General features: G+C 40.8%; 1 long non-coding RNA gene across 1 annotated transcript; it reads left to right on the top strand.

Moving 5' to 3' along the window:
- Positions 1–1,344: 1,344 nt before the first annotated feature.
- Positions 1,345–3,014, top strand: LOC128312004 (uncharacterized). The gene is made up of 3 exons (XR_008290771.1): positions 1,345–1,449; positions 2,243–2,288; positions 2,518–3,014. It is a non-coding gene; the product is annotated as an uncharacterized LOC128312004 (long non-coding RNA).
- Positions 3,015–9,362: the final 6,348 nt, after the last annotated feature.

The following is a 9,362-nucleotide window of genomic DNA, read 5'->3' as shown; positions in this document are numbered from 1 at the left end:
TATTTCAAAACCAGAATGTACCTTCTAGATTGCCCACTGCATAGCAACAATGGATTTTGGGTAAATTAGAACAGTAATTTACTGTGATAACTGATCACTAAAGCATTGCTGCCCACCTTCCTGGTTGACAGAATATAAAACATTGGGGCAAGAAAGAGAACTCATCTGTGCATTCAGGCTTTAGTAACCCCTTCTATCTATAATTCATGCGGTGGAATAGCAGAGGCAACTCTGGAATGGGAGGGGCTGACTCCCAAGGAATAGCCTCCATCCAACACTTTGAGAGTGTTGAAAGCCTGCACTGATGCTGGAAAGCGGCAGGGGCTGTGGAAAGAACCTGAACAGGAGACTGGAGACATGGCCTCTAGATTTGGCACTGACACTATCAAGCCATGTGACGAAGGACAAGTCTCTCTTTCACTGCAACTCCATTTCTTTAGAAGAAGAGAGAAGGGAGAAGATATGATTAAGTGCTCTTGAGAGTCCCTTTCAGTTCTAACAGTCTAAGCATTTTGAATTCTAATTGTGTCATTTAGGGCATTCTGGTCTGAAGTATATGGATATCAAAATATTATCAAATGTGGTCGGTCAGACATCAAAACAGCCAGTGTGTATTTTCTGGGGTAGGGAGACTGTCACAATAAGGTACATCTCATCCGTCTGAATAGTGAGGCAAAATGAGTTGGCAGGGAATGAGTTCTTACGTGTGCCAGTAACTTAGATCCCTAATGCTGAGTTTAGAAAAACAGCCCTCCTAAAGAACTACCAGTTTTTCTTTACTGAGATGCTTTTGAGTAACTTGCCTGGATTCACAGGGAACCAAAGAGGGAAGAAATTAGCAGAAAATCGTGTATCTTGGTACAAAGGTCCAATTTTTAGCATTTGAATTTTATTCATCCAATGCTGTATAAAGCAGCACTTGACCTGACAGGTGATGTGGAGGCAACTAGCTGACCTGATAAAAGGCAACATTATTCTCCTAACAATTCTCTTAGAGAGGCTTTGTGCTTGCCAGCCTACCTGTAGAGAGACAGGAAGTAGTGGATAGAAATAAGGAATAGACCAAATTGTTGGTCTTGAGGTGAGGAACTGGTTCTGGATACAATCTAGGAGGGCGAACGGCTCCTGAACTATTTCAGAAATGTTTATCCTGGGGGCAGCCAGGTGATTCATTCAGTCGGTCGAGTGTCTGACTCTCGATTTCAGCTCAGGTCCCAGCATTGTGAGACTGAGCCCCTGCGTTGGACTCCGCACTGGGTATGGAGCCTGCTTGGGATTCTCCTTCTCTCTCTTTCTCTCTGCCACTCCCCCACTCTCACTCTCTCTGTGTCTCTCCAAATAAATAGGTAAATATTAAGAAAAAACAAAAAGAAATGTTCATCCTGATGAAGTCTGTCTTCCCCTTGCCTGGCTCTTCTAACTTGTAATGGAGGAAACTCATTAAAAGAGGTTAGGCTCTTTTCTTTGTCTTTCTTTAGTGCCCCTCGTTTTTTGGGGGTGGCATGTAGGTGGTGGTTCGTTTAAGTGAGGCAAACTGAGAGAATGTACTTCAGAAAGTTAACACTGGAGTGAGCTGTGGCACAGCTTGGACTCTTCATTTTCTTCCTCATTGCAATGATCAGGGGGTTGGGACTGATCTTTAAAATCACTTGCAGCTCAAAAATGCTGAAATTATATGTTCATCTTTTCCTGTTCTTCCTTCATAACCTTGCATTAAAGGCTAAAAGCAAAGGATTCCCTGTGATTTTGCCATGAAAAGCAAAAATAAAAACTATACACACATAATTTAATATTGATATTTGTGTTAGTCTGATCATAGAGGAAATGGTAGCTGATGTCATAGCCTGTCTTGTTTTCCATTTTGATCCCAGGAGGGCTTTAGGAGCTATTTCCTTTGCCTCAACTTCCCAGACACTACAGCACACAAACATACAGTGGGCACAATTTATCCATGAGAAAATTAAATGCTTTAATTTCCATCATTGGGGAGGAATTTGTATTTATAAGATCAGAGATTGACAGATGATTCATGATTGGGGAATAATTCCAACATGTAATCACAGGAACCTTGTGGTTTCTAATGTATAGGGAGCTATAGGCCTTGGGAATTGAATAGTTGAACCCCTTCATCTGGCAGATAAGGATACTGAGGTCCAGAAGGAACCTATTAGAGGTAGAGCTACTTGGAACTGAGGTAGGTCTCTGGGCTCGCAGTTCAGCACTTTTCACCATTACCTTGCAGCTTTAATACTTTGTGGATATTCTCATTGATGATCTTCCCCTCAGAGGTAAGGACTGGAAGAATGGGGTGTTGTTCAACTTCAGCTTGGGAGGGACAGGATAAAGCCTTGCTGCTCTTCATCAAGAGGCTGATGGCAGTCCTTCTTTCCATGTTTCCACCCCTGTCACCGGTAGTTAATCTGGACTGTTCTGTTATCCAGCTGCACACCTCTCCTTCCTCATTCCTTCAGGAGATGAACATAGGCTGGTGTTCCCAAAATAAACTTTGTTTTGAAGTTCACTTAGGACCCGACATGAACGAAACAAAGATTGGGACAAGCAAAGGATTACTCTGTGATAGATGTTAACCGGAGTCCTCACCCAGCAGATGGGATAACTTACTTCTAGAAAGTACTGCCCAGCAAGAGTCATCTTCAGGAAGAGGGACTTTTGGAATTTAACAGATGAGTAGAATTTTGATAACCTTCATCTCCCTGGTATTGGCCCATAATACCCTATTCTCTGTTGTAATTTGGGGGGCTTTGTTGTCTGGATGATTCATGAGTATTTGATCTTTCAAAGTAGACTGTAAGCGCCTCAAGTACAAGGAACATGCACTTTAATCCTCCAAACACCTGAGGACAGGTATTTATACATAGTAAAAACTCAGAAAGTACCCCCTGAGTGGATGAATGAATGAACGAATGAACTTCTTATCTGCTAACTTTTCAAATTAAAAAATCAGTTGCATGTTACATTGAGAGGAAATTATCCCCCAAAGAAACTTACCCAAAATTCTACATAATATTTTTATTTAGTGATTTGTTTTTCACTGTTTTTGTACAGTGTGCTTTTGTTTGCCTAAATAAAAATCAGGTAAATAATTGGGGCGCCTGGGTGGCTCAGTTGGTTGAGAGACCGACTTTGGCTCAGGTCGTGATCTCATGGTTTGTGAGTTCGAGCCCCGCATCGGGCTCTGTGCTGACAGCTCAGAGCCTGGAGCCTGCTTCTGATTCTGTGTCTCCCTCTCTCTCTGCCCCTCCCTCACTCATGCTCTGTCTCTCTCTGTCTCAGAAATAAATAAACATTAAAAAAATTTTTTTTAAATAAAAAAAATCCTGTAAATAATCTTATCATAGACAAAATGAAAGAATGAACGTTAACATTTACTTGCTTTAATTATAGCCATACAATTATATGAAACCCATTTTATGCTTTTAATAACTTCTTTTTCCACAAAATTACTTGTTTACTTTTATGAAATTTAGAAAATACATAATTAAGGGAAAAAGAAGAAAAGAACAGTCCCCTGTAATCCCACAACCACTACTGACACATTGATGATCATTCTTTCAGCCTTTCTATTTCTATTGTACACATATGTAGTTCTTTCTCTTTCTCTGTGTGTGTGTGTGTGTGTGTGTGTATACACCATGTATGTATGTATGGACCATATAGTATATGATATTTTAACTTGCATTTTTCATTTTAAGTTATATTGACTATCTTCCTATATCTTTAAATATTCTTTACACATTCTTCCAAACATCTCTAGACCTTTGAGAACTACAAACAGGGGATGGGAAATTTTGTTTGTTTTTAGAAGAGGTTTGCTTCCTTGTGCTATAAATTCTAATTATTTTGTAGCAGGAAAAGTAAAACATACACAAAGCTTAGTTTGCATTGACAGTATTTTTTTTAATTTTTAATGTTTATTTTTTTGCGAGAGTGACAGAGAGAGAGAGAGACAGGGTACGAGCAGGGGAAGGGCAGAGAGAGAGGGGGACACAGAATCCAAAGCAGGCTCCAAGCTCTGAGCTGTCAGCACAGAGCCCAACGCGGGGCTCCAACTCATGAACCCTGAGATCATGACCTGAACCAAAGTTGGAGTCTTAACCGACTGAGTCACCCAGGTGCCCCAGCATTGACAGTATTTAGAGCACATGATAATTGCCAGCCATCTCCCTGCAGAGATTAGAGAGTTGATTTTGTCACCACTCCCATTCCACCCCCATTACACAAAAACACATGTATATGCTGTGGAACTATGTTTATACCGCTTGGTATAGTTTCTTATTTTTCAATAAAAAGTGCCTTTTTCTTGACTGTAGTGTTATAGGCGCTCGATTAATATTTATACAGTGAAAGAAGGGGATTTATTGATTCAATGATTATAGGTGCACCTTCTACACTGATAGACAAGCTCTCATCCATGTCAAGAGCCCTTTGACAAAGCAAAAAGTGAGCTCTTTATTTCCAACCTCCACAGGAAACAAAGGTAAGGCTATCGGTATCTATTATCCACACCCTGTCCCTAACATTTTCAGGATGACAGACCTGCCTGATAAAAGCCAATGCATAGATACCCACAAGCATATTTTCTTATCTTAGAAAAAAAAAAAAAACCAGAGAGCTTCCTAAAGGTAGCAATACCTTTTGTTATTGCATATTACAGTTGAATTGCTATGCATTGTACACATCGTAAATGAAGAAACATGCCAATCTTCCCATCATGTAATGTTTAGAATTCAGTTGGGGAGAATAAAGGCCAGGCCTTATTAAGTGAAAACGTGTCCTAACTATCTGTTCCAGAGGATCTCTCAAAGTCCTTGTCTGGCGCTTGGCCCCTACCTCCATCATCCCTGCTTCTACTTGAACATGACCAGTGGCAGTGAGCTCACCACACACTGGGCAGTTCCGTCCATCTGCAGATAGGCAGCTCTTCTTCTTAGAGCCATATCTGCCTCTCTCTACCATGTTCCCACTGGTTCTAGTTACGCCTTCCACAGTGTCAAAAGCAAGTCCGATCATTCTTCCTTATGGATGTATAAAGGCAGCTGGGTCTTCCTTGATGCTCATTGTCTCCAGGCTAAAAATAATTTTTGCAAAATTCTCTTAGAATTTTCCAGTTTTCCTTTATCTACCATGTTAACTTTCTAGTTACCAATGATGGAGTGATTTACTCTGAGCTATCTGGCCTCATCCCCTCCCCACTAATTGCTTTCCCAACCCCACCCCCTTATCTCTCACAACAAAGGGGACGTATTGGGTCCTTGGCAAGGACCTCTGAGATTCAAAACCAGAAACTCTTTATTCCTTACTCAGAATTATCCTTGAATAAGAAGGTGTGCCTGGGTTATCTGTCTCTTCCCTCAGAATGCTCACATTGGTAGACGGAATTTCTTGACCATCTTAGCTCCCGGACGTTTGTGTTATAAAATGAAAGCCAGCTGTAGGAAGAGTTCAGGAGAGGTAGTATGGTTGCAGACGGAAAAATATGGACTTTGGAGCACAGGTTAGGTTTAACTTCCAGTTACCCCATGAAGTTTTTGTTTTAATTTTTTAAAAAGTTTTTAAAATTGTTTCTATTTATTTTATTTTATTTTATTTTTTATTTTAATAATTTATTGTCAAGTTAGCTAACATACAGTGTATACAGTGTAGTCTTGGCTTCAGGAGTAGATTCCCATGATTTATCCCTTACATACAACACAGTGCTCTCATCCCAACAAGTGCCCTCCTCAATGCCTATCACTCACTTTCCCCTCTCCCGGCTCCCCCATCAACCCTCAGTTTGTTCTCTGTATTTAAGAGTCTCTTATGGTTTGCCTCGCTTATTTTTCCTTCTCTTCCACTATGGTCTTCTGTTAAGTTTCTCAAATTCCACATATGAGTGAAAACATATGCTATCTGTCTTCCTCTGACTGACTTACTTCACTTAGCATAATACCCACTAGTTCCATCCAGGTTGTTGCAGATGGCAAGATTTCATTCTTTTTCACCACTGAGTAGTATTCCATTGTGTGTGTGTGTGTGTGTGTGTGTGTGTGTGTGTGTGTGTGTGTATGCCACATCTTCCTTATTCATCCGTTGATGGGCTGAACATATGGGCTGTTTCCATGATTTGGCTATTGTTGATAGCGCTGCTATACCTCAGGAAACAAGAGACGTTGGCAAGGATATGCAGAAAGCGGAACCCTCTTGCACTGTTGGTAGGAATGCAAACTGGTGCCACCACTCTGGAAAACAGTGTGGAGGTTCCTCAAAAAATTAAAAATAGAATTACCCTACAACCCAGAAATAGCACTACTAGGAATTTATCCTAAGGATACAGGAGTGCTGATTCACAGGGGCACATGAAGTTGTTTCGAGACCTTGTGACAGAAACTTTTTGGGCTTTTGTTTCTTCATCTGTGACAGAGAGATCTAATATCTACTTCAAAGTGTTGTTTTACAAGCTGAATAAAATGATGTACTTAAAGTGCCTGGCCTATGATAGGCATCCTATTAATGGTAGCTACTACTAATCATAAGATACAATTTTTCACTAGAAAAATTACAGCCTCAGTGCACTCTAAGTGGAACAAGTAATTTTTTTTACTGCAACAGTACCTACTATTATTTGTCAGTTTCATTTCCATTCTCTTTGGCCTCCAATTCATAGTAAATATTTTTAAAACTATGACCCATACTCCAAGTGCTCTTTCCCTACCTACTATTTATTCTGTAGCCCAAGGGTGGATTGGATTTTTGGCCCCCCCTCTTATCTAAAACTGCTTCAAGAGAAACCCTTATTGGCAAATTCAAGGGACACTTGTGGGCCCCTGCCCCCCTGAATAATTTGATGCTATTGGTCACATGACACTTTCAGGAAAGCTCTCTCCTCCTAGCTTCATGGATACCACATTCTTCCAGTTTTCCTCTAGATGCTCCCCATCCTTCTTCCACAGCTCTTCCTAGGGCCAACTCCTAAATGGTCAGTTTCTTTAAGGTTCTTTCCTGGGCCCTCTTCTCTTCTATACTCATGGACAATCTAGTCTGGCTTCAATTGCCATCCTTAAGCTAATGATTCACCACATATGTCTCTAACCCATATTTCTCTCCAGAAACGCAGACCCATATATCCAACCAACCTATTGACTTCGCTGTTTCCTTGGATGTCCCATGGGTGCTTCATACATCACTGTTCAAAGTGGAACCAATCATCTTCCCCTTCTAATCAACCTTAACTCCTGTGCTCTGTTGCCTAATGATTGATACCACCATCCAGTCCCTCCAGATGCCAAAGCCAGAAATCGGGGGTCAAGCCTGAGCCTTCCTTCTCCCTTTGGCTCTATATGTAATTAACCATCACGTTTATCAATTCTGTCTCCTTAATATCTCTAAAATTCATTATAGTTTCTCTATCCTTTCCACCACTATTTTTGATCAGGCCGTCCACCAACTGGTTTTTCTTCTGTCTTATCCCTGCAAGTGTGTTTTCCGCCCTGCCTTCTAAGTAATCTTTCCAATACAGTTTTTATAATGTTAGTCTTTTGGATAAAATACTTTAATTATTCCTCATTGCCCTCAGGTAAAAGGTACAAATGCTTTAGTCCTGTGTAGAAGGCCTTTTATTGATCTGGTTCCCATCTTCGTCACTAACCTCAACCCTTTCCACTCCTCTTCCCATACTTGGTGCCTCTTCTCCACTCTTCCTCTATCTGCCTCTTTCCCTCACAAATTTCCCACCTCCACCTACACATACTTCTACTGGATATTCCCTGAACTCACCAAACTCTTAGTTCTGTGTGTGGTTTCCTTTGTATGTGGTTTCCTTCATGATTAAAATGATTTTTCTTACTTCTTCATCTGGCTAACTCCTAGTGTCATTCAGAAATCACTTTAGATGTCACATCCTTCAAAAAGTCTCTACTAGTTTAAATTAATGTTCCAATGTTGGCTCCTCAGTTGTAAGAAATATACAACAGTTATATAAGATGTTTATACTATGAGAAACTGGGGTGAAGGATATATGAGAACTCTCTGTATTATCTTTGCAACTTTTCTGTAAGTCTTAAAACTATTCTAAGTGGAATATTACTCAGCCATAAAAAAGAATGAAATCTTGCCATTTGCAATGACACAGGGAGTTAGAGTGTGAAATAAGTCAAAGAAAGATAAATGCCATATGATTTTACTCATATGTGGAATTTAAAAAACAAAACAGATGAACATAGGGGAAAGAAAGATGAACATAGGGGAAAGAAGCAACAAAAAAGAGAGGGAGGCAAACTGTAACAGTCTATTAACTACAGAGAACAAACTGAGGGTTGATGGAGGGATGTGGATGGGGGTGGGCTAAATGGGGGGATTGTTATGATAAGCACTGGGTGTTATATGGAAAGTGATGAATCACTAAATTCTACTCCTGAAACCAATATAATACTATATGTTAACTAACTAGAATTTAAATAAAAACTTGATATACAAAAAAAATTATTCTAAAATAAAAAAAGATCATTTAAAAAAGTCTTAACTAACCCACCTGTGCTGGCTTAGCTGCTGCTTCTGTGTTCTATAAGATGTGTGTCTGCTGGGGGCGCCTGGGTGGCGCAGTCGGTTGAGCATCCGACTTCAGCTCAGGTCACGATCTTGCGGTCCGTGAGTTCGAGCCCCGCGTCGGGCTCTGGGCTGATGGCTCGGAGCCTGGAGCCTGCTTCCGATTCTGTGTCTCCTTCTCTCTCTGCCCCTCCCCCCTTCATGCTCTGTCTCTCTCTGTCTCAAAAATAAATAAATGTTAAGATGTGTGTCTGCTGTCCTCATGTCAAAGCACTTAGCACAATATCTGGCCCTTGTCCATGTGCCTGTCTCCTCCACTGAAAAAGGATGGGAATCATATTTTCCTCATTGTTTATTCCTGATGCTAGCATAGTGCCTAGCAAATGGGAAATGTTCACTAAGTATCTCCTGAGTAAATTTTTGTTGTTAAATAAATTGCTTTGGGGGGGGGGGGTGCAATACCAAGCTTTTGCTATAGGGTAATCTGAAATTACAGGCCTAGAAAAAAAAAGAACTTAAAAGTATCAGACATTATAAATGACTCATCAGACTGCTTGTGTCTTGGCAGGACAAACTTGGCAGACATGCCATGCTGGATACACCTGAACATCATACGTGTCCCTACACACTATGTATGTTTCCAAGAGAGTCATGTGGCGTTCATTCCTCTGCAGGTAAAGAGCCTCAGGCCAGCTGAGTTGGGTTAGTTCACTCTGGGTGAGCCTTACAGGCTGCTGGCACATCCCAGGAGGGTGTGGACTGTGTGTTGAGTGCATGAAAGCCAACTAGGGCATAGAGCAAAGGAACCAGTTGGAAGAAGA

The sequence above is a fragment of the Acinonyx jubatus genome, chromosome D4 (genome assembly GCF_027475565.1).
Source record: "Acinonyx jubatus isolate Ajub_Pintada_27869175 chromosome D4, VMU_Ajub_asm_v1.0, whole genome shotgun sequence".
Taxonomy (NCBI): domain Eukaryota; kingdom Metazoa; phylum Chordata; class Mammalia; order Carnivora; family Felidae; genus Acinonyx; species Acinonyx jubatus.
Note: the sequence above shows the minus strand (reverse complement) of the source record. Positions and strands in the feature narration are given on the sequence as shown.